At 38.8% G+C, this 27476-nt stretch overlaps 1 long non-coding RNA gene across 1 annotated transcript in view; it reads right to left on the minus strand.

The window, feature by feature from the left end:
* LOC308191680 overlaps nucleotides 1-18320 on the minus strand; it is a 30096-nt gene extending 11776 nt beyond the window's left edge. The window contains exon 1 of the long non-coding RNA XR_013948198.1: nucleotides 18027-18320. This is a non-coding gene — a long non-coding RNA (uncharacterized lncRNA). The remainder of the gene's footprint in view (nucleotides 1-18026) is intronic.
* Nucleotides 18321-27476: the final 9156 nt, after the last annotated feature.

Below are 27476 nucleotides of genomic sequence, written 5' to 3' on the forward strand. Positions count from 1 at the left end.
AAAGATAAATGAAAAATGTTATTATTTTATTAAGACAAATACTACTTTGGTCTATAGGATAAACAACCATCCTTTCAATCCTGTCATATGGTATTCATGCTGGAGTTCACTTGAACAAGAGTGCATTCCTTTCATAATAAATAACTCATGGTTATACAACACCTTTGACCACAAAGTACTCTAAGGGCTGTGTTGTGCTCATTCCAAAGTTAAGGAAAAAGAAAAATCACAAAACATTGAGGCATGTAGTTAATAGTCTGAGTAAACTGCAAACCGATCACAGATAGTCCTAGTCTACTAGCAAAAGGCCAGCTTTATCACATTTTTCCCCCTATTTTTTGCATGAAGCAAACACACACTCATTACATTGACAGCAAAGCTGTGTTACAACACATAACTGACCAAGTCACAGAAACCGTCATTGCTAGAGCTGGCTTTTAAACTTGGGTGCTCTTGCTCTCCGGTACTTTGTTCAAAAACTTCCTTTCCTATGGTGACCGCATAAAAACAAACAATAGTTTTACTCAACTTTTGCTTCTGGGGACAGAAAAGGGAGGAATGTATTTATCAGGGTTTGAAAATTATGAAATTCCCATCAGCATATTGAAAATGGCTTAGAGCTCAGGGAACTCTTGACCTGAATTTGTTTCTAAGAATCTACAGAACAAGTATGTTCTTCTTATTAAATTTATTGTTTGGGTGACTATAAACATGTTCATGGAAAACATAAGTAAGTTTTGAACGTCTTATGGTAGTACCATGAATAGTCATTCATCTGAAACTTCATCTGGGAAGCAAGTTCATCATTTATTGCTTCAGCATTACAGTTGCACAACCAGATAGCACAAACAAAACCATACAGCCTAAATTACATGTTACTTACCACTAATAGTACATAGTGAATAACTCTGAAACGTTCCTCTGGCAGAAAATCTGCAGAGTGGAATGTGTTCATCTGAACCATGCAGTGGACCCCCAGGATTGCAAACAGACAGGGAGTGCTCATGAATGACTGGCAAACAGGAAAAAAATCCCTGACAGTCATTGAGAGAAAGATTATTGATAAGTTATGTGATATTGTCAGGTTCTTCCTCTGCACATTTATTTTCTAGATGTAAGAAAACTCAGCCCTCATTCCTCGTAAAATAGTTACGTTTTTGAAGCATGAAGGTTGTCAGGATAATTCAGGTCTAACAGCTATGCAGCAGACTACAGATACAGTTGGATCAAACAGAATTTTAAAAAAGTTTGCATTTAAAATGTTTGAAGCTGAATCTTTCAAGGTACATTTAAAGTACATTTAAAGAAAGCCATAGACACCATTAAAATCTGTATTTGTACGCTGGGTTTTATGTATGTGTGCCTTTGATGACCATGGATGATAACACATCAGCTCACTACATTCAGAATGAATTCCCTATACAGGTGGTTTTCTCATATATCTGTTCAGGCTTAACTCACCTCAGCCACGTTTGCCACCACTTTAGACATCTTATAGTCATTTACACTAATGCAAGTATGATTGAAATATCACCTTATCATGTCCTAACCATTCTATATATTATCTTTGCTCCAAAAATGAGGACTTATAGGCCTAATCTCAGTGATATGTTCTTGTTCTGCATGTAAAGCATGTGTTGATCTTGGGGGATTGAGTGCCGAGGCATTAATAAACCTAGAAGATTCAGACTATGTCTGAATATATCTAATCCAAAATTCTACCTTCTAATTGAAGAGATTTCTAAAAATGTGTTTTCTTTTCTCTGGAGCCAATATTTTACAGTCTTCTATTTTTTGCATTTGTCAACAATATAATTCCTATACTGATTTGCAAATCTATAGTAGCAATATTTCAGAAGAAAGAAATATACCATTTTATTTCACTGTATTCAAAACCAAAGGGAGCTGTGCTGATGCTAGCTCTGGTGACTGTTTCAGGCATATCTGCAGAGGAAAACTTCCCAGCTGGGCTTGTACTTTTTTCTACAACAGAAATTTTTGCTATAATGCTCCAAGACTTGTTCCTTCCTCTCTTTACCTCTTCAACTGCAGCTTTGGTACATTTTAAGTACCCTTAAACAATTAGCAGGAAGAGGTTTCTCTTTATCTGGATCTTTTTGTAGAGGTCTCTACCATTGATAGTCCCTTGTGAAAAGATCTTAGAAATGGATGTCTCTTAAAACAAACACATTGCTATCTGATATTGCCTGATATTTTAGAGTCAGTTTTAACACAGTAATTAACCAAGATTCAGCCATCTGAATAAATGGTACTAGTCACTGGTGAGCTTGTCTCCTGAACTAACTCTGTTCTGCTGTGTCCTCACCAGGAAAAATAAAACAAAACAAAACCAGACTGTTTAAATTCTCTTTTAGCTTTGGAGATTTTCTACATTTCTATTCTAATTAAACCAACCTCACTTTTTCTTTTCTAAAAATGGATCTTTTTCTGAACTTTTAAAGTTTGATCAAGTACTTTTTAGTCAATGGAAAACTTGTCATTTACTACAGTGGGATTTGATTTAGTCTTCATATCTCTTCACCTCCTGTACCACTGGAGTTCCTCAGTTTTAGCCTTTTAGCTCTTTTCTTTATTATTATTGTTATTATTATTATTTTGAGAATATAGATTTGTTTTTATGCCAGTCACCTCACTCATAATGAACCTCTTTTTCTCCCACTGGAAAAATAAACAACACGCAGCCTAGATCCTTGACTAGCTACTCAAAATCAATACCAGATTTTACCTTACAACCCTATGTACAGCACGTGGACTTTGTGACATTGAGCTTGGGGGAGGAGGTATGACGAACAGTGCTTAAAAACAGGTGTGTTTGTGTTTTGGCAAGATGTGTGTTATTATTCACCCTGAGGTGAAAAGAAAGGCATCAGAGAAGGAGGGGAAGTTTGGTCCCATATGGGAGGGTAAGGGGAAGTGGGAGAAATGAAGTAAATGCAATCAGTAGCATTGTACAGCAGTTTATAACCTGAATCTAAGAAACACTGCAAGCATTCAGTTACTTGATTTGGCTGAGAGTCAGTAAAAGGGATGTTACTTAGAGTTTTGAAGAATTTGGCAACAGAACAGCTACATGTGAATGATGTTGCAAGGGAGGATGTAATGTTCAGACAAAGATTTCATACAGATAATATTTGGCTCCAGACTTGCAAGATTTGAATATCTCCAATGCAAACACCAAAACACTAACAGGAAAGATCAAACACACCCAATGAATCTTTATTACATTATAAACATCAAGAAAAGCCTTCTAGCCAGCTGTGCTGCTCATCTGCTCCTAGGTACATGAGAAGCTGGAAATAAAACTAATTTTCCTCCTCTCAAAAGATTCCACCTAAAATACTTCTTCTCTGAAAAAGTACTATTTACACAATTTCTTTCCAGTTTCCAGTTTGGAGCTACTGCAAATTATTTACCACATCCCCATACAGTGCTGCAGACTCATTAGCCACTGACCCTGGTTTCCTGTTGACCTATAGCTAGGCTCTCCCTCCAGGGCCCTGCTCCTGTGGACATGTGGACATGTGCCCTCACTGGGGCTCCGTAATCTAAGGGAAATCAGTCTGCTGCATTTTTAAGCTCCAGAAGTAGGGCTTTGCTGGTAGAATCCCCAAGGCACTTTAATGCCTTCTACAACCTCAACAAAGTACACAGTGCATATGTCAAACTAATGTATCCTGTCTATGCAACAATAGTGAAACCACTGTGTTTCTCTCACTACTTAAGAAAAATATGGTTGGCTAAGTCAATTTTATCATGCCTCAATTTCCCAGTTAAAAAATGGGGCCTACTCTCTTTCTCTTATACATTGACAGCTCTGTCAATTTGTATTTTAAATGCCTAATTTATATGCTAGCAGTAGACAACGTTGTGGTGCCCTGCTTCACAGAAGGGCATTGGGAACCTCCTCCAAAGCAAATAGTAAGTGTCAGTAATGATACAGATCACATTTTCAAAGCAAAGCACCATAATAACCTCAGGAAAGATGTAAACACCTTTGCAGATTCACAAAAGCAGGTATTATATGTTGGTTTTCTGCAAATTGATGAAGGCAGGAGGATAAGGAAAAACAATGTGTTATGGTTAAGAAATCTTGAAATTTAGTATTTGAGAAAGTATTTTCAGCAGTTGTCTGTAATGATCCTGACATGTGCTCAGTTATGGTAAATATGGTGGAGGTGTTGTATGTGTCAGACCGGCAATGACATCATGGTGAGATATGATACAGTGGCTGCCACCATTGCCTCAGGCTCTTGTCTGAGCATGACTTTGCCTCCAAAACTCCTCGTTTTTTCTTCCTTCAGCCTTCCACAGACAGAGCAAGAGGAGGGGAAAAAATCTTAAACAAAGTGTTTTGCAAATAATGATTTTCTTTTGTTAGAGATAGGAGACTGGAAGAAGATGATTAGGAAGTCATGTTGTCCATGGTCTGCAAGCCAGAAAAGATGAAAGAAAAAATTGTCAGAATAGTCTAAAGAATAGTTTGTAAAACAGAAATGTATGGTACCTCCCCAAAAAAACACATTACAATACCAGCACTCCATTCCTATATACTCACATTGCGGGTACTTTTGTTTTCCTATGAGCAGGAAGAAGCTGGCGCCCCTTAGCAGTGCCACATTACCATGCTTTCTCAGGTAACCCATTAATTTTATTTTAATTTACACACTGGTGTTTTTGGTGACATTTCCTTCATGGTTCGGGGTGAGGTGAAAGCAGGTGTAGCACAGAGAGATCAGCCCCTTGGGATGAATGTTCTGAAGTCTGTTTTCATTCAGAAACAAGAGACAGGCTGAAGTTAGATGAGAGGAAATACATATCACCACAGCTGTGCCAAATATCTACTGCATAACATTAACACTGGCAAAAGAGGAAAGGAAATTTAAATGTGGGGAGAGGAGGCATCTCTAGGGAAAAGGCACATTAAAAAGACTAAGAGGAACCCAAGAGAAGCCTGTTCTTGATTTGAAGGCCTATAGCACAACAGCCTGCTGAGAGGAACTGAAAGAGGCTCTTTTGTAACAACAGGGGCTTTAAGTGTTGCAAAACTGGCTGAGAAGTGTCCTGGGACATCCACGAGACTTCTGTGGGTAAATATAGAGGAGGAGGAGGGTGTTGAACAATATCTCATGGCTTACAGAAAGAAGGCAAGCAGAAAGAAGACAAAGGTAGCAATGCACGTTTTTGTGCTTAGACTAACCTGATGAAAACAATAATATTCTCTGCAGTCTGGGAACAGATGCTATGAGAGTGCTGGATACAGGGAACTGAATCTATTTCTGCTACTGAGTTTTACTCTGCCAGCATCTCTCTTCCTCCCATTATCTCACAGGCCTGGGAAAAAGCAGTGACTTGGATCTGGATTTGCAGTTAGGATTCCTACATGGGCATCTTGCTTGCTCTGGGAATTTCTGTCTCTGTGAAGACAGACATGAAACTTTCCCTCATTTTGCTAGGTCACATTTATCATAGTCCAAAAGTTACCTTGTTCCATGTGCTTTGTCTTCTTGTTTTATTTGTGTAAATGATATGCATTAGGATAAAATAAAATATGGAAGTAGAAAACCAGAACATCTGAAATTAATAATCCATATCCATATATGCACATAAAATTTATGTTCTTTTCTTTGTAATGGAATGTCTTCCCAAATTTTCAGAAGCTTGATATAGCATAAATTTGACTGAAGACCTACTTTCAACATACATTAAGCAGAGAGGGCTTACACTGACTAGAACAGGAGCTATGATAACTTAACACTTCTGAAAACCAGACCCAGAATCCACAAAGTATTGTATAATTCCCCATTAATTTCAGAAGAATAAAAATTGTGATTATCAGTTTGGACTTTTCCAGAATTTTGTTCTGCTTGGCTAATAGTCAAGAAGCGGCAAAAGTCAAAAACAACGCATTACAGAGTTCAAAATATATTTGCTTTTGCAAGTTGTTATGTGAAGACATCTCTATCACCTTAGCAATGAATTGTAATTGCTTTGTCCCTTAGTGGCTGGATGTCTTGAATGAGGATAGAAATATTAATAGTACTGGTCGTAATTGGAGCTTCTCCTTCAGCTTAGGGGATAGAATTACAAGGCCATGTTCTGCCCTCATTTAATTTCATAAAGCCTGACTGTATATGTTCAGTGGCACTGTGGTCTAACTGAGAAATTAATGTCACTGATGCCTTGCAGTACAGATAATGCACAACATCATATAAGACAGGTTTATTCTTCTATACTTCATAGGCCACAAACTTTGCAAGGCCTCATGTTAGGGATTAGCTCCTTCATTCCCAGGGTGCTTACTAGGGGCACAGCCTAGGAGGAATTTTGATGTGACTTTTCCTAACTGTTTCCTAACTCCAGTGGAGTTATGTGGGTTCCTGTCTATACATGGAACTGGTGTTATGGCCCCTAACAATTAGGTCTATGTTGATAAAAAAGCATTGGTTTTCTATCCTGAGGCTTGAGAAAGTGTGTCAGTTATTCTCAGCAGACAAAAACTGTGTACCATCTAATACTAGCATACTCACTGGTGCAAATGCATATTTTAATTTACTGGAATACTACAAGTTGAGATTTAGGAGGGATGGCAGCAAGTTATTTATGTTATCTTGTGACAGTAAGGAATTGTTGATGTCCATGGGAGCAGAGCAAAAACCAGAAATAGTAAAAGCTTTTGGGTTGAGCACAGCCCTAGAGTGTTCAGTCAACAAAGCTCATTGATTGGATTCAGTTCGTATTGAAAAAGAACAAACTACTGCTTGATGATGTTTTTCTATTTTGAGAAGAAGAGATGGCTCTATAACCTTTCAGGCTATGTCTAATAGGCCTCAGGGTTGATTCCTGGCCCTGAGACCAAGTCACATGGACTGGCTCATGTCCTTCCCCTTCTATAGCAGATTTGTCTTGAAGAAAACTAGCTACTGCAAGTGAACAATAAAACAGTGTGGACAATCAGGGCTCCACTGTTCAAGCTTCCTCCCTGAATCTCTGTTTCTTAGCACTGAAGACATAGGCTCAAAGACCATTACAGCCCTCTTTTCCATGATCCTATGAAAGTGATCATTTGTTGTACTTAGTAGCTGAAAGTAGCTGGATAAGCTTGTTAGAGTAAATATCATCTTTCAATAAATATGTTCTAAGGAGAGGGGGGTGGGAAGTGGGGGGTGTCAAGCATTTCATTAAGGGACCTCCATTGTCGGAGATAAAAATAATTCCAAACTTTTGGTTGACAAGATTTTAAGGGTTTTCAGCTCCTCTGTTCTACTGGCTTGGTTCAATATCATGACAAAAATGAACAAAAGTTTTAAGGCAATCCAGGTACAACAATACTTGTTGTCTATATAATAGGCTGGACTCTACTGTAGAGTCCAGAAAGACAATCACAGAAGATCACAAGTATAGCTTTTTTTACATGTGAAGGAGTCCAAAGTCCAAATGGATTAATGTCCCAAAGACCCTAAAAAGTGTTTATCAAAGAATGATTATAGGGCAACTTACAATATTGATACCTACATATCTCCCTGGTATATATCACAAGAGATATATTCCATATCCGACAATTAGAGTGAAGCCAAATAGTTCAACTGAAAATCATCACTCAAGTTCTTCATAATATTGGCAAAAAGGAATAGTGGAAAAGAAAAAAAAAAAACACGTATAAATAATGTGCACATTTCCTTTGCGCAGAACAACTTTTGTCTACAAATTACAAGCAAGATATAATAACTGAGCAAGAGAGGGAAGAAACAGAGTCTAGTTGCATAAATGCTGGAGATTTCTAGATTAAGTACTTAATCTCTAGATTAAGCACTGTGGAACATTAGGATTATTTAAAAGAAATAAAGAAGAACGTGAAAGAGCGTACTGGGGAGCTCCCAATACTTATGCCAGATTGATCTTGACAAAAAGAAATAGAAAGAAAATTAAAACCAGCTTATTAAATATAAATTATTTTATGTAGCATTTTTTTGCCTGCTCTAGAGGAAAAAAACAACCAGGTTGCTGTTCATCTTTTGGAAGTTTTACTGTAGAGCATATTGCCTTCTGTAAGGTTAAATATTTGAATTGCTGTACAAAGGCATAGATACACTTTTATTAAACTGCATATTCAATCCTTCCTCATGCTACAACCTCTTCATTTTGACTTAACTGAACTGCTTGCTTATATGGTGTATGAAATCTTAGTACCAGGAAACTATCTGAAGTAATTAGATAACGTTATCACTCTGCCAATTCTCTCCTTACCCACAGACAACCTTGCTTTTTAAACTCACTATCTAAAGGGGGCATGTTGCTACTGAGGTCCTTATACCTTTACTTCTAGAGCAGTGCTAGTTTGCTCTTTAAAATGGTTTCCCACTTAGCCTGCAAAAAATAACTTCATTGATGATCACTTATTACTCATTGACTATTAACTCATGAGTTATTACTCACGAGAAAATGCTTTTGATCTAATCACGTCCTGTAATTTGATGAACGGAATACAGACACATGCAGTTTCTGAGAGAAATAACACAAGAGCAGTTTAATGTTTGCATCAAGGTGTCTGAGACACCACAAACTCTCTATGAGGAGTGCCAAGTCAGGCCCCCTATACCAGACCATGCTTGCTTTAGGTCTCCAATGACAGCAGATTATTCTGGTGAATATAGAGCCTATCACGAAAGCAGTCCTTGACTTCCTCCCTGGGAAGATTTTCTCTTTATTGCTATGAGATGAAGACAAAAAGGGGTGAAAGATGTAGTAAAGCTTTTTCGTCTATACACATGCATAAATATATGATTTGAAAAGTTGTTAAATTCACCAATTTTTCTGAAGTTTTGTGAATCTTATTCAGCAAATGAATTGAGAGATCAGAACTAGAAATAATTTTAAAAGCCATATCAAAGGACAAAATGAAGGTTCTCTGTACAGTAAAGTCTTTGAAAACATGTGGGTGTTATTCATTTCACCTCTGAATATTTTTTATCTCCTTACAGACCAAAATGTTTTTTATGTATTTGGCAATTAAAGTGATGGGTTTGCAAAATAGCACTGATAATGTACTTTGAGAAAGTCAGTAGAGCAATTTTTTATGAGGAAAGGAGGAAAGAAAGAGAAGGCAGATCTGATAAGACTGCAGTGCATACCGGTGACGAGAGCTGCTCTGTATCAAGATGAGAGAGAAATAACTGCACTGATAAAAAGGAAATACTTGGTCACCATCAGTTTCCCCAGAGCATCTACTAGCACAGCAAACCTAATGAGTAAATCCACATTGGCAGTATGAGTCATTTCTCTCAATTGCATGAACAGAACTTAAAGACTATGTGCTAGGCACCCCAGCCTCTCCTATTTCAAAGCTGTAGAGAATATTTTAAAGGAGCTGAATGGAGTAATTATCTGATTTGGAAACAATACCTGAGGGGTTAATGTCTAGTGGGGTGAATTATAAATTGATGGCAGATAATGCATGGAGAGAGGCTGTTTGACTTTGCATAAGAGCAATGCAACCTTTGCAGAACAAGCTAGGAGATCAGCTTGCCTGTATTCAGTATACAGCTTGGCTACCAAAATGTCTTGTGCAATTGAAACAGTCACTGTGTCTGCAAGACCTTTGCTGGAACACATAAAAAACAGCCCTTAATTGTAATGACAAGGGGCAGTTTCCCTGGCCAAGGAAAACTTAGACTTTTAACAAAATACAGACTTTACATAAGTGGTTACTCAGATTTAAACAGAGAAGTAGTCATATAGAACTAAGGTATCTTTTGCTTGATGTATCAGGAAGGCACTAGCAAGATAAACACAATCTGTTTTTTTTTTTCCCATTCTCATTTAACTTGTTTCAGAGCTAATGTCTGACGGCCTGGTTGAATAAACTGGCAAAACCATCTCCCCAGCACTGTGGCCTGACTGCAGGACCATAGCTCAACATATTTCAGAAAGACAGAAATGCTGAAAAAGTCCTGGAACAAGAACTGGAGTAGTCTGTTTTCATGGGATCCTGAGTCTGGTTTGACCATGTTTAGAAACTACAATGAAATATTCTATATTTTTTTATGTGTTTGCTTGTTTAAGTAAATACAGTATTTAGAGTGATTTGCAAGGAATCTATAAAACTCCAGTATTAAATCATACAGAAAATGTCTCTGAGAAAAGAGCAATTTACTCTGAGGCAGGCTGCATCCAACTGAAAGCAGAGAACTTGAGATTGTTCACATTTTTCAGGCATTTGCTGAAGCTTGTTATACCTCATGCAGGGTATTTTAAGTAAATGGATCTTGCACTTAGTGTCTGAGTCATTGTTTTCATATCTTACCTAATATTAACATTACAGGAACTGGTCCATGTACAATGTGCAGCCTGCAGCAAACTGTTTTGTCCCAATGGAAGCTGGTCTTTTTGAGCTTTGCAACTATCTTTACACTTTTGCATATTTTTACAATGTCCCACTCCTACCCTTCATCGTTATGAAACTGATTAAAAGTAGAAGGGTCCTGAAAACAAGATGCATGCTTAATTCTGTATACCAGCAAGAAATCTATGGTATAAGATATAGAAAAAGACTTCTGGAGGTCAGATTTTAAATGAAAACTCTCTTTTTTTTAAGCTTAGTCTGTGATGTGAACACTTTTGTTCTGCCCAGATGTATACTTACACCCATCCAGGCCAGAGTGTTGTGCATGCCTGGGGATCTTCATTAACTTCATGAAAGTACAAATTTGGCCTGACATGAACTTTTACAAAATTTTGCTAAGGAGATTTATGTGGAAAATACTAGTTTCACTTTAATAACCCATAAGGCCAGGACCATAACCTTTTCTCTAGCAGTTTCTTTACTACTCTATAAACTCATTCAGGAACTTAAATTACTTTGAGTGACAATGATTAAAGAACATTTTACAAAAGGCCCATGTGGCACACACTAGCCTTCTATAAAATAATGCAAAAATAATTAGTGGGAAGCAACTGAATACTTAAGAGAATTGTAGGAAATAGATCAGTAAAGTTATGAGGCTAAATTCATCCCTGGTGTAATTCCACTGACTTCATTCTGTGTGGAGATTTAGAATAAGTGCCTCAGCGCAGTGTGCACATGCTGGGAAGTGTCACTTCTAAGCTGACCTGCTCTGCCATCCCCTACTCCTGGGCTCTGTGCTGAGCTTGATTCTGCTGTCATCTGCCAATTTCATTAAGATCAGTTCAGTTGAGGGTGTGCATTCTTCCCCAGCAAAATAAAGAGGTGCTATTGTCCAGTTGTCAGAAAATGGAGAAAATTTTACCAGGGAGTTTTGCAGTCTCTTTGGGTTTCTTGGAACCTTTGCTAAGAAATAGCCATGTGTGCATGTGTTTGTACATGCATATGAAGTCATGTATAGACACCAACTGTGGAAGTACTTCCTCCCATCAATTAATTTATTGACTCTAGTTGTCTACTCAATTATATGTGAATATTTGCTTTAGCTAGTAAAATGCACTGAATAGAAACAAAGTCATTTCTTGAAAAAAAAAAAAGCTGAATTTAAAACAAATGTCTAAAAATTTAAATTCATAATTTTTTAGTCAGTCTGGAGGGAGAAGTAACAATTTACTTTTTTTGCATCATTATATTAGGACACATTAGGGCTGAGTATTGCTCAGCACACCATGGAGTTTGTGATCAAGTTGTGAAATACCCCATTACAAAAGAGACACAAGAGATGTGATTGAGAGCCTGAGAGGAGGTGAGGGAGATGCCAGGCTATGGGAAAAGTACAAATTGATAGAAAAGCATTAAATCATCATCTTTTTTTTTTTTTTTTAATGACTATATTGCAACCCAAACATTTTTCTCATTAATTGAAGCAAGTTTTTCTCTGAGTTACCATGCCTGGCAGTTAGCAGTAGTAAGCAGCAAGCTTGAATCATCACCAGGGGCTGATGAGAAATAGATGAGCTGCAAGTCCTCCTGATCCTTTTCTATCTGACCTTCCACGATTATTCAATCCACGCCAATCTTTGAGATTTCTACTAGGGTTATTAATGTTAGTTCATAATTGTTGCTGATAAAAAAAAAGGGGGGGGGGGGGCAGGGGGGATGGATATGTCGATGCTTTTACCACTTACTTTGACATTCTTATCCTTGGTTTCCACCTTCATTTCCAGCCTCCACAGCCCCCTGACATCATCCTTCCTGCTCTGCCTCTGCTATTCCAGCCAACCTGCCACCATGCATTGCATGCACCATGGCTCAGCCCCAACCTGGGGCTGGAATAGTGAATCATAAAGATACTTTACTTATTTATAAATATATTGTAAATAAGTGTACTATGTCCCAAAATGCATCCTAATTAGTATATTCATTATGCATATCAACATCACCCCAAATATTTCCATGTTTATGAATTTACTTGCAAATCATTATGGTAATGCTTTAGTATTTTTGCACATATTTTGAACATGCTGTATACTGTGGATGTGAGAGTACTTTCATGCAGGTAGGTAATTGTGTTTCAAGATTACAAGTACCCTCATATGACACTCTAACTGGGTTTGGCCACATGAATTTTTGGAAGGACACAGATACTTCTTTTAATCTATCTCATTCAACTCTTCTTTCTCCCCTCCCCTATAGAAAACAAAACAAAAAATTTTCCTCCCACACCATACAAGTACAACCAATAGAACTAGATGAGAAAAAACTTTAAAATAAAAGGGTATGTGTGGCATGTGAAGATCTGTGTATGTATGCTTGAGAAGGAAAAAAGGATGTCTTTCACGAGCAGACATAGCTGTGTCTCTGACATTTGATAAGAGAGAGATCTGTTTGTGTGCTGAATTCTAAAGCTATTTAATGATCAAAGAGCAATCCTGATTTTATCTTCCAGGGCTTCCTCAGTGGTGATAAGATTAATTCTTTTAATGTTATGTTAGACTGCTCTAACCATAAATAGATGTGTAAAAATGTAAACATACAAGACTTGGGAAGAAACAAGGAGAATTACTTCTGTGGAAGAGCACATTTAAAATGTATTTAAATTTACTTTTTTTTTTTCCTTCAATTTCAAATCTTTTAGGCTCTTCATTTAAAAGTTTTATGAAACTACAAAACTACAAGATTACTGTTTACATGCATTGAAAGGGTGAGAAGTTTTACCAGCCAAGAGTTTATTATTGTTTTCTTCTTTTCATACCTTACTTCTCTTTCATCACTAGAATGCCATGCTGATTTCAAGATTTTCTCATATATCTTCTCTACCCTACTGATAATTCTACCTGTTTTCTGGGTGATAGATGGGATGTTGGAAGTGGGCCCTTCCCTGCAGGACCTCAGCTGGCACTTGTAAAGGCGGCTGTCCCCAGCAGACGTCAGTCTGGAATGTGGCAGGGTATCCCCTTCCAGAAGTCATGAGTGACACCGGAAATGCTCGTAGCTATTAATATTGGCTGTATTTTTATGATGAAAAATTGGCAAGTGTAATGCTTTAAGGTCCATTCCTACCCAAAGTGTTATTGTGGATGCTGGCATGAGATCAAGTGGGTGAACTGAAACTAATCTCATTCTCTCTCTCTCTCTCTTTTTATATATATATATTATATATATATATACACATATATATATATACACATATTATATATATTCAATAAAATAATTAAGGCATTTCCATAACTTAAAAAGAAAAACAAACAAACAAATAAAAAAAATTGCTCTGAGAGTCCAATGACATATTAAGACATGAAGCTCAACTGTAATAAACTACGCCCCTGAGGAAAATTGTTTGTTCATAGAGTATGGTGAAAAGTAGCAAACTTGTATTCTGTCTCTCACTAGGAAAAGTTAAAATCAGTACCCTGTATGACCTTCCTGTAGGGTTGCATGGTTGGATTACATAAAAGTCACTTTAAGTGTATTTTTTTTTTTGAAATAAACTCAAATTTTGCATGTATAAGAATATGTCTGCATAAGTGATTAAGAATTTACAAATGCATTGGTATATACAGAGTAAGATCTGAAAATCTGGAAATTGGTATGCTAGTCTGCTTTTCAGCATAGCTATTTCAGCAGCTGCATGAAGTGCCTGTTCTAGAAAGCACAGCCTTTAACTTACATTCTAATGATTCTTGCATTCCTGCCATTTTTTGTCCACACAGTAGCATATCAAAGAAGCTGGTGGCACTTTGGATGTTAGGGTGAACACAATATTTACTAACTAAAACTTTCCCAAAGATGTGTAGCTGAAGGGTAGGCAGTTATGCATCTGTCCTATACTTGAATGGGAGACCATGAGGAAATCTGTGTATTGGATGAAATTTTACCCACAGGAATTAAGCAGAAATATTGCACCTAATTTCATTGTCACTGCTGATCTGGGAGAATAGGAAAGAGGTGAAAGCAATGCCTGGAGATTATAAGTGAGTCCAGGGTTCTCTATTAAAAGATGTGTTAACTCTAAATCCTGACTTTACAGAGTTAAATAAAAGAGGGGAAAAGGGATATTGGGGAAAATGAAGTACATTGAATTACTTTTGGAGAAGAAGAACTGGCAGAGCTGGAATTGTAGTCAAAATCTTCACATGCCTGTGTGAACAACAGTTTCATTAGCCTGTGCTGCCACTTCATCAGGTACATCAAATACACTTCATCAGCTAATTCACTGTTAGAAGCCCTAGTATGGGGCTGATAAAGGTAATACTGCTCTGTAAACCTCCTTGTTTTTTATTTTAAAACCAGAGTAACAATGAGGGAGAGCTGTATCAGAAAATATTCAGTTCAGCCAAAACTTAAAATCATTGTCAGATCCTAGACAGCCCAGCTGGGCTATCTGCTTTCCTTTGCTGCATGCTTTTCTGGACCTCAACCCCTCAATGCCCACCACTGCCAACTCTTGCCATCTGTAGCAGGGGGCTTCTCCCTCCTTTTCCTTCTCTTCTCTACCATTTTAGGCAAAGGCTCAGAAATCTCCACTGCTGGGCAAGGGAACATGCACTGGAGAGGCAAAAAGAGAGCAACAAACTACTGCAAATGACCTGTCTGTACAACTCTCTGGCCAAAGGAGCTAACATCAGATGTGTAAATGTGCTGTCAAGATTTAACGTTTTCATACACCCTTGGTGTATGAAAGCAGATGGTGTATGAGAGCAGATGCAGGTCTGATGATGACAGTTTAAAAACGAGTTAATAACACTAGTAGAGGGTGCAGAGACCACTCAGGCTGATTTGCAGTGAGCATTGAAAAGGGACAAATCAGTTTATCAAAAAAAAAAAACAACACACTAAGAGATTTCTCAGTTATTGGTTATTAGAACCAGCATGGAAATATTTGTTGCTAAAAGATTATTGAATCTACTAGAGAAAGACATAACAAGAACTGATGTTTTGAAGCCCAGGCTGGATGAATTCAAATAAAAAAAGAGAGAACGCATATTTCCTAACAATGATTATGATGTTAAACAGAGAAAGAAGCTTCCAGGAGAAGCAATAAGTTATCTACCCTGGATGTCTTTCTGGAAGGTTAAGTTTTAATCAAGCCCAAATTATTGGACTTAGTAGAGGTGAAATATAGTGGGTGGTAATATGTGCGGAGTTTAATTGTATGACCCTGAGTTTCTGTCTAGCAGTAAAGTACATGAATAAAGACGTTGTGTGAGTCTATGATTACATGAAGTGTTCATAGCACCAACGAGTGAATAACTGGGACAGGAACTTGGCTGTGTAATCTTCCGTTTGGGACCTCTAGCTGCCTTTGGGAGACAGACCTGGCTCTGTTCTTGGGTGTGTGTTTTATGTTAGGAAGTCCTGGGGAGAGGAATCCAGGAGACAGATTCTACCTAGTTGTAGGCCCTAGTTGCTAGACCTCACAGACAGGTTGCTTTTTACACACTTTCCAAATATTTCCCCAAGTCTTGCTTTTCTAGCTGCACAGGGATCTTCAACATAAAGAAAGGGAAATGTCATTCTTGCCCTGGGGTAGTGCATACCGCAGTAGTCTAGATGTGCTCTTAAGATAGAACATGAATCCAGCTCCCAGATTTGGCAAAGGTTCAAACCAAGACTTCTTTTCCTTGAATGACTGTGTTGACCACTAAAAAATTATGCAGAAGTTTAGAAGTATATATTGCCATCAGCAGTTTTATTTGTTAAAGAAATAGTTGGTTATAATTTCAGATTAAAACACCTATGTCCATGGTCCCATTACAATCAGAGGAGATCAAATCAGTACAGTACTACTGGAACTTAGAGACATATTCACCTAGTTAGCCATTAGAGTTGTAATTGAGTTGCTTGCACATAGGCATCTAAAGTGGCTTAGGATCCTCTGAGCATCTAAAATGTCTGCAGAGTGCTGGTAAAAAAGACCTTTGACATACAGGAGATTCTCATCTCTTAGAGTGGCAGCTGGAGGTCTGGGAGGATGTTCTACAGCAAACAAAACGGCAATAGACCTCTACACTTGGTTAGCTCAGTCCCTCCTTCGGTGTCTAATTTTGGTTTCATTACTCCCACCTATATGGTTAGGTGTCTGCTAAGTATGATGGGAGTTTAGATACCTTGCACACATGCAGACACCCACATTTAAGAGTCTTAATGTGAAGCTGAAACCTACGCAGGCTAACAGTAGCTCTGGTGCTCTGTGTGATCACCTAAGTTTAAGCCTATCTACACTGTACCTCCTCATGGATCACAGATTTTACCTAAATGCCAAACTGAGTGCCAGACTCATCGTGTGTAGGTAATTACACCCAAGCAGCTAAATCTTAGGGCCGCAAGAGCTCCAAGGCTAAGCCTGATCTTCCCCTATGAGTTGTAAACATGACTGATGTAAAACAGTGCCAGAGGGAAGGCTTTCTAGATATGGCATTTAGGATAAATATGCCTAACCTGTGCTTCAGTCCCAGCTTGGATGTTCTGAATCTTCACCTAAATGCCTTATTTATCAATTCAATATTACATCAAATTTATGTTTGCTTTAGCTTAGATGGGAATATAAGTACAATAGAGAACAAAACAATATTTAAACCATCATCTCTGCTGTGAAGAAATCCATTTCTAACTTTAATAAGGAAAAGAAATTTTTAAAAGCCTGTTAGGTGAAGCAAAGGTTCTTAATCACTGTCCTATTCTTAAAAATGTTTAAGAGTATCTCTAATGAGATCTACTTTTGAATGACTGTAGCAGCTACAGAGTCTTTGTTAGCACATGATACTAAGGTGAGGGAAAAGAATTGAAAGTTTATAACAAAAGTTTTCACTTCAGTCAAGGAAAGATCACTGAGACAGATAAACTGTGTAATGAACCATTACTGACACTAACTTCCTCACAACAATAAAAACAGAAGAGTCTGGGTCTTCCACTGAGGATGGTTTTATTTAATATAATACCTACTACACAGTGACTGATGGGGTGAGTAGAGAAAGCAATTATCACAGAGCCAGCCAGGAAGAGAGTTAGCAGTAAGAAAGGGGAAACAAACAAACAAACAAACAAAAAACCCCACCAACAAACCAACAACAATGGCCACCATTTTAAGACAGAAAATTCACATTTCTTACGTCTTGTTACTTAATTCCTTTCTTTTCTGCCTGCACTGGCACAGATGATCCTGCTCTGCTATCTATGATGTGCATCCCAGTCCCATTTCTTTTACCAGCATTCTCCAGACATCTTTAAAAGACTCACTGAAGCACAACGTTCTTTAAAAAACATGTAACAAAAGTAGAATTGTTTGCTCCACATTAAAATATGGAAGATGAGCCCTTGATTTGCTGCCTTGACCCTATTGCCATTGGTGCCCAGGGCATGCTGTCCCTGGGTAACCATGTACCTGCGGGTGTGCCTCCCACATCACCCTGTTCTTTCCTCCCCTCCAGAGCTGCAGGGCCTGCCCTGGAGGCATGGATAACAAAGGATGATCTATGCCCACTGTGGCTTCCTTCCTGCTATGCTCCTCCAGTCAGGACAGTTTTGCTGGGGCTTTGCCAGGTTTGTATTAGGTGAGGAATGCAGAAGGAACTGCATTCTTTCTTATCTGTGATGATATTCTTACCTCTTGCCAGCACAAACATCTTCCCAGGGAGGCAAGGGCTCAGCCTCAGGAGTGGATACTGTTGAGCTATTTTCTGCTCTCACACATCCCGTGTCTGGAGGGGTTCCTCCCTTTCTTCCTGGGGTGTTTGTGGGAGAAGTACCTCCCAGCCAATGTCCCTTCTTACTTCCATGATGTGGTTGTGAGAAAGGTATATCAGAGTACTACAGTAGAGGGCTGGACAACATGCTTTTTATTTCTGGAACAATGCAGCCTTTTTCTGAGTTGAACAAACGCTTTACCCAGCAATACTATCCTTGGCAGTACTATGGTGTTCCCAGCTTCTGCGGCCTAAGTAGGTAGATTAAGTTTCTCACCTGATTAATCACTCCAGTGGCCCTTGCCCAACCTGTGTGTCCCTGAAGAATAAAACATCATCTCTTACTGCAGTCACTGATATTCTTTTCTGCTGTAAAGTTTTTGAGAGTTTTGATGAAATCCTTTTTTTTTGCTGGGTGCTCCCTTCCCAGTCACTGCTGAACCACTCATTTTAATCTGCTCAATCTCGACAGTCTCACTGCTGCAGATCTCAGCATCCAAGCCAAGCTTGCTGTGCTTCAGAACTGTCTCCTCTGGCTTTCATTTGTTGCAGTTCACCCTCCCACTGTCCTACCAAGTAGCCTGGAATTACCTCACCCATTACCCTCTCTTGGTTTTGGGCTGACAGTTGTTCTCTCCAATGATACAGTTGCTACAGTTGCTACTATACAATCAATTTGGTCCACCTACGTTTTATGCTTTCCATCATGAGTGAACAGAGAATGTCTGTTGGATATTTTCATCAGACATGGCTCAGCCTGGTGGGAACTCTGCAAAGCAGCACCTGCCTGTCCTGAAATAGTGACTCTGCTTTCTAAAATTTGATCAGAAGAGAAAATATTGTTTAAGATTCATAAGATGGCAAGGGACAATTTAACCATCAGATATCAAGGAAGAAAATAGCCCATTGAAAAAGAGGGCTTGAGCAGAAGAATAAGCTTTCAGTAATCTTCAGGAAAGTGGCTGTTCCATGCTTTCTTGTGTGTTCTGATTCTCACATGTTTCAGCAAATTGTCCCTGGATAGGCAGCTTGTACTGTGTTGGTAACCTTAAACCTGAAGTCATTTGCTCATAGCACTTGAGAGCTGGAAGGTGTTAGGGGTGCCAGGTACAAAACACCCTTCTGTAAGCACTCCTCCTTCCTACCAAGGTGTAAGGAAGTTTTGCAGACTTCTGCTCCCTCCCGCATCTTTAATCTTAAAGTGGAGCCCACTCATTCCCTCTTCTCCCAGCAACAGAGGTAATACTAGGTCTCCTTTTCAATATTCATGGAAGCAGCTATAGAGAAGGTGTGCCCCAGACTGGGCTGCAGAGAAAAGCTGCTTTTCCATTTCTTGGCTAGGGCTAACTGGCAGAGGTCAAAGCAGTGCCATTAATCACATTGATGTGTGATGGATGGCTATATCCACTCCTTCCAGTGATTACTGTTGCATTTCCCTCCTTATATCAAATCAAAAGCAGCCAAAACATAATGTTATCTGGTAATTTATTGAGAGCTGCACGCTAATTCACCCTATTAATACAGCACATTGGTTGACACAATGAGGATGAGGCCATGGTAAACAAAAGAAACCTGCCGAAGATGAATGGACAGGACTAGTCCCGCAGGACATCTATCAGCAGTTCTCTTCCTGAACCTTGCTTACCACCTCACCACAGGGTGCCCTCCTCCTCCGAGGAGATTTCCTTCCAGGGCAGCCTGCGTGCTGCTGCAATGAAACCTCCATTTCAAGCCTGCTGCTCTGGTCTTTCTCAGTGCCGCTGGTGCGGTGGGCAGTAGTACTTCTGCCACTATAAATGGGCAGTCAGGAGCCTTCCCAAGCTCTTAGCAAACACAGAAATTGCAAGCGCCTGTGTTCTGTTTCAGCATCTTCTGTTTCTCCTGCAGGATGGAGAAAAAAGACTGGCTATGACGTACAGCTGTGGGATGAAAGGAACAAGTGTGGGATCTCCCATTCGTTTCATGGCATATGACATTTACTTCATTACTCCCCTCTTTGGCTAAAGCAGTCCGTTGTAAAAACAAACATTGAGGCTTTGAGAGCACCTGCCCCCAGCTGCAGCAGGGTGCTTGGTGGCACCCTCTCGGCTTGCTGTGCTGGATCCAGGAAAGAAATGACCGCTGTGGGAAGCCTTATCTGGGAGGTGATGTTTCTTAGCGTGACTATAAAGAGGAACTTGTGCAAACCGGAAGACATGGGCTCTCTCCCCACCATCCCGCCACTTGCTGAAGAGGCTGTGTGAAAGTGATCCTTATCTGCAACCTGGCAACTGCCTGTAGATCTTTGTAAACCCCACAGCCCGCTGGCTTGTAGATATTGCAGCAGGCCTTTACTCTGAGTAAGGAAATGGCCAGTCCAGAAAGTGTTTTGCTTAATGTTACTTTGAACCAATCTTACCGTGTGACAACACTGAGTAGAAAATAACACGTTTGCTTAAAAATGTTTATTTTGAAGAATGGAGAAATACTTCAAAAAGAACCTCCATTAGCAGTAGTCTTTCTTTCTGGTCACATTCTGTCATAAAACTGTCATTAGAAACTGGCAAGAGAACATGAGGGAGGAGGTCATCGGTAGACAGATAATATCAAAGTTGGCTAGCTTATCTGCCTTGAAATATATCCTGTAGTTGTATTAAAATGTTATACAATCCATTGGTTTTTAGTAACCAAAACAGTCCCCTCCCCATCAAATTTATCTGGCTGAAAAGCAGAAATAGTTGCTAGCTGCTCTGCCAAAATGCTAATTACTCCCTAGGGAATCATCCAGTTATGCACAAACATGTGTCTGTTTATGTCTTCTGCATAATGCATACAACTTAACTAGCACATTTCTTTTTCTTGCACAAGAGGTTTGTGTATCTGAGTTAATATTATTTCAATTGCACTTCCAGAATTTGCAGAAGAAAGAAACAAATGAGTGTTCATTACACAAATGTACAGAAGTCAGCCATGGATTTCAAATTACAAAAAAAAAATTCATCCCTTCTCTGTATAGCAGCCACATATATCTTCCTGTCTTTTAATAACTTTCAGGTTCTTGGGGGACTGCAATGTGAGTCCAACATGGCTCACCACCAGCTCAGGAAACAGGCAGAATGGATGATGAAGTGAAGAGATGCTCATCTTTCACTCCTCGCTAAAGGTAATTTGAGGGAACGGGAGTTTCTGTGTGGGAGAGTATGTGATGCAAGAGCAATCTAAAAATATTCCTTCTTGCTTCCATAGCAACTCTCATGCCAGCATCTCTTTGAATTCATTAATTCATTCTTTCAGCCCTCCTTGTGGGCTTTGTCCAGTTTGCAGAGGTGTAAAGTGATGTTTATAGATATATGCCTACAGTCTGTTCTGGCAGCAGGGTACATCCTCTTCCTCGCTGGCAGCCACACTTGCTCGGGGAAGGGTGATTGCCTTATCCTCACGTGCAGAGCCAAAGAACAGTGATTACCATCTGCAAACTGCTTTCTCCTTTGCACTCTGGCTCATGCTCCAGTTGACCTCAAAACATCAGAAATTAGGCCCTGGTGGCCCTAACCTCATGCTGCAATGTTCTAGAAGCAGTCTCACTCACACTATCTCTATTTCTTCTGTGACATAGCAGTGCAGTTCTGAAATTTATGCTTGCTTCACTTCAGTACAATACCCTCACTTAGTTCCTCTTGAAGGGAAGGAGAAAGGAAAGGGGTGCAAGGCTATCTGAACAGACTTTTTTTTTTTTTTTTAATGGTCTTAAAGGGAAATGGTCTGAGCTATTCACTGGCCAGTGGGTAGGGCAGGGCTCTGTGGGAGTCTGCTCCTCATCATGCCTCCAGTTCCCTGCGGTTGTGTCTTTCTGCCTCGTGTCTGATGGCAACAGTGATATCGTAGAGCTCTTTCTTTGTAAGTTACTTGCAGGGTCTTAACTGAAAAGTGTTGTATCAGGACAGGATTTATTGCTTTCTAAAATATTTTTTTTTCCCAGAAAAATTATATTATTTTAGAACTTGTGTTGGTATTCTTGGAAAATAATTAAGCATTAATACTGATCTCATCCCTGACAGGATACCCGTAAAACTTCTGTGTTTACAGGTAAACAGTCTTAAACAGTGTTGTGGGAGGAATTAGTCACATTAGCACATATCATGCTTCTCTGGGATATGAATGGGTGAAGACAGCCACATCCGTCTATTCTAAGGACAAGCCACAGTGGAAGAGTGGTTTAGGCTTGATATGGATTTGTACAAGGAACAATTATTCTGCAGGGTGATAACTATGAGGTGAAACCCAGCCTGTTGAAAGTGATGACGGTGGGAAGATTTTGCAAGCAAAATCTCCACAGAAGCCAATGCAAGTAACTCTGAGACGAGGGCCCCACAAGGCTCACAAGGCTCCTTGCAGCAGATGTGGCCAAAAAGCTATCCTCCATGGACCCATCTGTGGGTGCATATCTGAAGCTGGTCCCTGGGAACAGGAGGAACTTCTTCCAGCATCTCACAGACCAGACCCAGCATTGCTCATTTCTAATCCAAAAGTTTTTACATGCTTCTGTAGTGCTTTGAACTTTCTGTCAGAGCCCTGTCCAAAATCTTCCACTTCCTCAATTCAACAGCTTCTCTTAGACCCAAGACTTTTATATCCTCCTTTGTCAAAGGAACAGAGATTCAGCTGGTGTAGCCAAATGGCTGCTGGATGGTGCTTTCAGTTCTTTTTTAGTCTTCTGTCACCCTTGGACTAGATTAAGAAATTCTATTTGATCCTCTTAAACTTTTGACTTTCATTCTTTTTAAAAGACCCAAGAAATTCATTAAAATCAAAAGCAAGCATAGATGTGCAAGTCAATGTCATTTCAATCTGTAATGTTATAAAACAAAACAACAGCAAACCACTCCGGAAGATGCCATTTTAACTAATTCAAAACACAGCTGCTCTGCCATCTAGTGTCATTGAATAATGTATGCCTGAAACCCAACTTCCACTATCAAGGCTGAAACACACCTGCAATGTGCTTTTCTTTCTAGCAGGTCTTTGAGGTCTGGTACATGCCTGTCAGTGGGTGATAGGGAGGGATATAAGTCACGATTAGACTCCATTTGGAAGCTTTCCCATGGCAATTCAGTGAATATACATTATCCCCGACATAAAAGAACTGTTCTTTACCTGGAAATGCAAGCTGCAAAGCTAGGCACATCAGAAGAACCACTAAGATCCTCCAAACAGTTCATTAGTTCCATGGGGACCATGTAACAAATTCTTTATTTTACACAGGAATTCTTCGATCTTGCAAGGTAAACTCAATCTTTCAAGTCTATCATTCAAGATGCTCATTTTGCCCTGGGTATTTTCTGCTTCATAATACGCGCTCAGCTACAGAAGCTAAATATTGCCTAAATTAGACCATAGAGGTCTGAATACTAGTGGTCTTCACTAGATGTAGGGGACAGACTGGAATCTGTTATTCTGTTTTATTGTTTTTTTGTGTTTTCCTTTTTTTGTTTTGTTTTTAACTCTTCCTTTGTGTGTTTGATATCCCTCAAGAAATGAACTTCCAGTCATCACGCTCAGGGAACTGTTTTGTTTCTTTATTATTATTATTATTATTATTATATGTTAAAAGTACATAAAAAGAATAATATCTTTGTCTATTTTAATGCCATATATAGGTACATAGGTACTTAGAAAGAATTTAGATTTTTATTTTTTTTTTCCAGGACCAAATGGTATTCTTTCCAGGGGAATCAAATACATGGTAAAGAGGAGTTATTCACTTATTCTGCATGTTTCTTACCAAAGCAAATCTCCTTAGTTAGAAGTTGTACCAATAAATCTTTAGAAATTGTATAATTTGACAGAATAACTCCAAATTTGGATCAGTGTTCACAACTTCAATTGACAACAGATGTTTGGCTGCTATTAAAGGATTTAAATCTTAACTGTGACTTTACACATCTCCTTCTGAAATGTCACAGCTCTTTGTTCTCATACCTAGAAGCCATGCCAGAGCAAACCAATACTGTCAATAACAGAGCTGAAAGAAAACACACAAAGCACAAGGTACAACTTTCCAGAAACTATACCGAAGTAGTTTGGAAAAGCTCAGATTTGAGGCTACTAAAACTGTAATGTAAATACTGCAGTGCAACAATGGTCTGCTTATCTTAGTAGGTGTTGATAAATCTGTCTTAAATCTCCTTCTTTTTCAAGCCAGCCCAACAGAGTGATACTTTATGGAGACTGAAGTGCAATGAGGCATATCTCGGCTACTCTAATTGAAAGATTTTCTTGAATTTTTGAATTGAATACTTAGCCCGAATAAATATTCATCCTAAAACAGAGAAAGAAAGAAAAGGAGTCTTTTTAGGGTTATAGAAACTGATTTTATTTTATCCTAATATCTCTAAAACGGACATTTCTTCTTATCGTTTGTCTTGTTGACAGGACTTCTAAATCCACTCTACATTTGTTCCTAATTCATCCTAGTCTGAAGTGCTGTAGAAGTCATTGGAGCCTCCTGAGGTGGCCCTGCTGAACAAGCAGATCCTTATTGTGATGTAGGTGATGTGAAGAACTCCGGGTGTTCCCCTTTACGCAAAAGTTGATCAAAAAACAACTGGGTTTTCAGGTGTCAAATGGCAGACAGTAATCAGGAAGCTTGTTGAATAGGTGAAATTTTCTTTGATATGCTCTAGTTCTCAAAATAAACAAATGACCCCCTCCTTTCACCAAAACTGAGTCATGTTTTGTTTTTATCACAATGGCCCCAGCTGTTACAAATAGCTAGCACTAATAATCTGTGGTTTAGACTGATTAGCATCCTATATCCCTTCATTTCTAAAATGGAATTTTAATCAGATTGTAATTCCTTGAAACTTCTATGTCAGTGAGTACTTCCCTAGCCATTAATCAATTGAATTTTGCCCTCTATTAAGCTGCTTAAATCCACTTCACATTACTGATTGATAACTTCCATTGCCTCTGGCACATTGCTGACATACTGCTTTTTTTTTTTTTTTTTTTTTTTAACATCAGGGCCATGACACTATTATAAGACCGAGAAAAAGAGCAGACGTTTGCATTGCCACTGTTGCGGCTTTTCAGCTTTCCCATTTTAAATCCCTGTTTTCTCAGGGATTTGAAAGTGGGTCATAAATTCATTCCAAAGTGAAATCACTTTCATTGGCTTAATCATGCAAGTATTCAATGTCTCTTCTGGGAGGCCAGACTCTTAGTGTGGAAGTAGCTTAGCCCCTTTTGCTCAGTTCCCCTGCATTCATATTTTCTGGCCTCTATGATCTTTTTTTCCCTTTTTTTTCCTCTTTTGTTTTTTGTTTGTTTTTGTTGTTACTGTGTGGAAGCACACATTTGTTTGTAATAAGGAAGTTTGTGAGTTGTGACTCTTCAGTGCAGAAGGACAATAATAGTTGTTTTGGCTAAGAAGACAAATGAAGTTTTTTGACTTGAGATCAAATGCTCACTGTATTAATACTTTGCAAAAAGGTTTACTGGAAATGTGAAAAAGCTGCGTTAGCACCTCTGTCATAAACAGCTGTTATGATTTGTTAGGTCAACAGCATGCAACCCAAGGGAACAATTTTGCAATCCCAAACCAAGGGAATTTATTCTCTGGGACCAGGCCACATATGTAGCAATAAATGAAAAAGCATAAAACTTACATCTCAGGGCTGAATTTATTTGGGTTAATTAAGAGTTCATGACTGAGGGCCTGATTCAGACGTGTCCTGTTTCTTGTATATTCATTTTCCCTGAAGTAAAGTGGGTGTTTTGCATGCTAATTTACAGCAGTGCATGTGTTGTGCTTCAGTTTTAAACTAGTGACATTTTCCACCTATGACACACCCATGCAATTAAGTAATTATCTGAAAGGCAGAGCCATGGACAGTAATATCTGCAGTGTGGAATTTGGCCGCCAGAAGAGACCAGAAAAGGATAAATCCTCAGAGCACCAAGCTAGCACAGAGGGAAAATCACCTTGAAAGAGCAAGCTGAGTTCTCCTCAGGTCTTGATAATGTCGTAAAAAGAGAAAAACAAAACCCACAAAAACAAGCATTCCCATTATGATTACTACTGCTAAACCTAATTAACTCTCAGTATGTGCCAGACATAACAGACCTGATTAAAGTCTCCTGTTCTGGTGTTAAAATATAATCCAAGACCTTTAGGCTTTTATTCAGATGCTTATGATTTCACTAGAGCCCCTGCTGTACAGCATATGCCAATTAGAATTTTTGAATGAAAATGGTCTACATTGCCCATTTATAGGGCAGGAAATAAAGAAGGAAGGACATTTTACCACTAGCAGACTGCCAATGGCAGTGGAGTACTGCTGTTTTTTCCAAGTGCTAGAGTATTTCTTAGCCACCACTGTTGAGGTTTAGCGTCACCTTTGTTTCACTTCTACCTTATTGAAGTTATGTTCCTTACCTTGCTATGTGTTGCTCAGGCTGGTGGAAAATTGCTGTTTTTGTCGAAAAGTATATTCTGGTTCCAATTGAGTGTGATTTTTGTTGCTGCAGTGAAGTTCTTCCAAGATCACAGCAAAATTTTTTAAGTCCATAATTTTTTCAGAGACATTGCACTTTTCACCAGAGCAGACTCAGAACAACTGTGATGACCTTGGTGGTAACATAGACTGTTTTTTTTTTTTTTTTTTTTTTTTTGACAGGAGAACTAAGGGCACAAGTCTGTGTGTAGTAGGAAGCAACTGCAACTGAATCTTAAGTTCATCAAAGACTTCAATATAATGCATAAGCTGGATTTGATTTTAGTTCATTATCTCAAAGACTTTAATGTTGCAAAGCAGATGGGCAGTTTGCCTGCTTTCATTTTGATTCAGTTCTATAAATTATGGTAGGTTCCTAGCTTATTTATTTAAAAAAGACACACAGTTCTTTTTGATACTTTGTTGTTTATTAAACCTCATGAAGTCTCCCAGAGTGTGGTTATAGAGATTTACCTAATATAGTCTTCTGATAAATAACAGAAGTCCTCTTTTTTTTTTTTTTCACGGAAGTCCTCTCCATTTCTGCTGGCATTCTAGCCTCCCGTGAACCACTGGGCAAGGAGGTGAAGAATCAGAGGTCCCATGTACAGCCTTCTAAGGCAGTAGAAATAATCCCAGGGGAGTTTTGAAAGAGAAATTTAATTACTTAACACTGACCCTGGAAAATAATCTCCTGTCCAGGCTAGCTGCTCAGTGGGACAGCTAGTCACTTGATGATTTGTTATGCTTCTCAAAGGGGCAACAAAACACCTGGATGTATTTGTTATTGTCAAGAATAATTTTTAAAGTATTAATTTGGGTTATGACTTAGAAGTTTGCTGGGACAGTTCAGATGTCAGGATTTTTTATAACAGAAAATTCCTACATCTGGGGGTT

The sequence above is a fragment of the Anser brachyrhynchus genome, assembly GCF_964034855.1.
Source record: "Anser brachyrhynchus genome assembly, chromosome: 1".
In the NCBI taxonomy this organism is placed as follows: Eukaryota; Metazoa; Chordata; class Aves; order Anseriformes; family Anatidae; genus Anser; species Anser brachyrhynchus.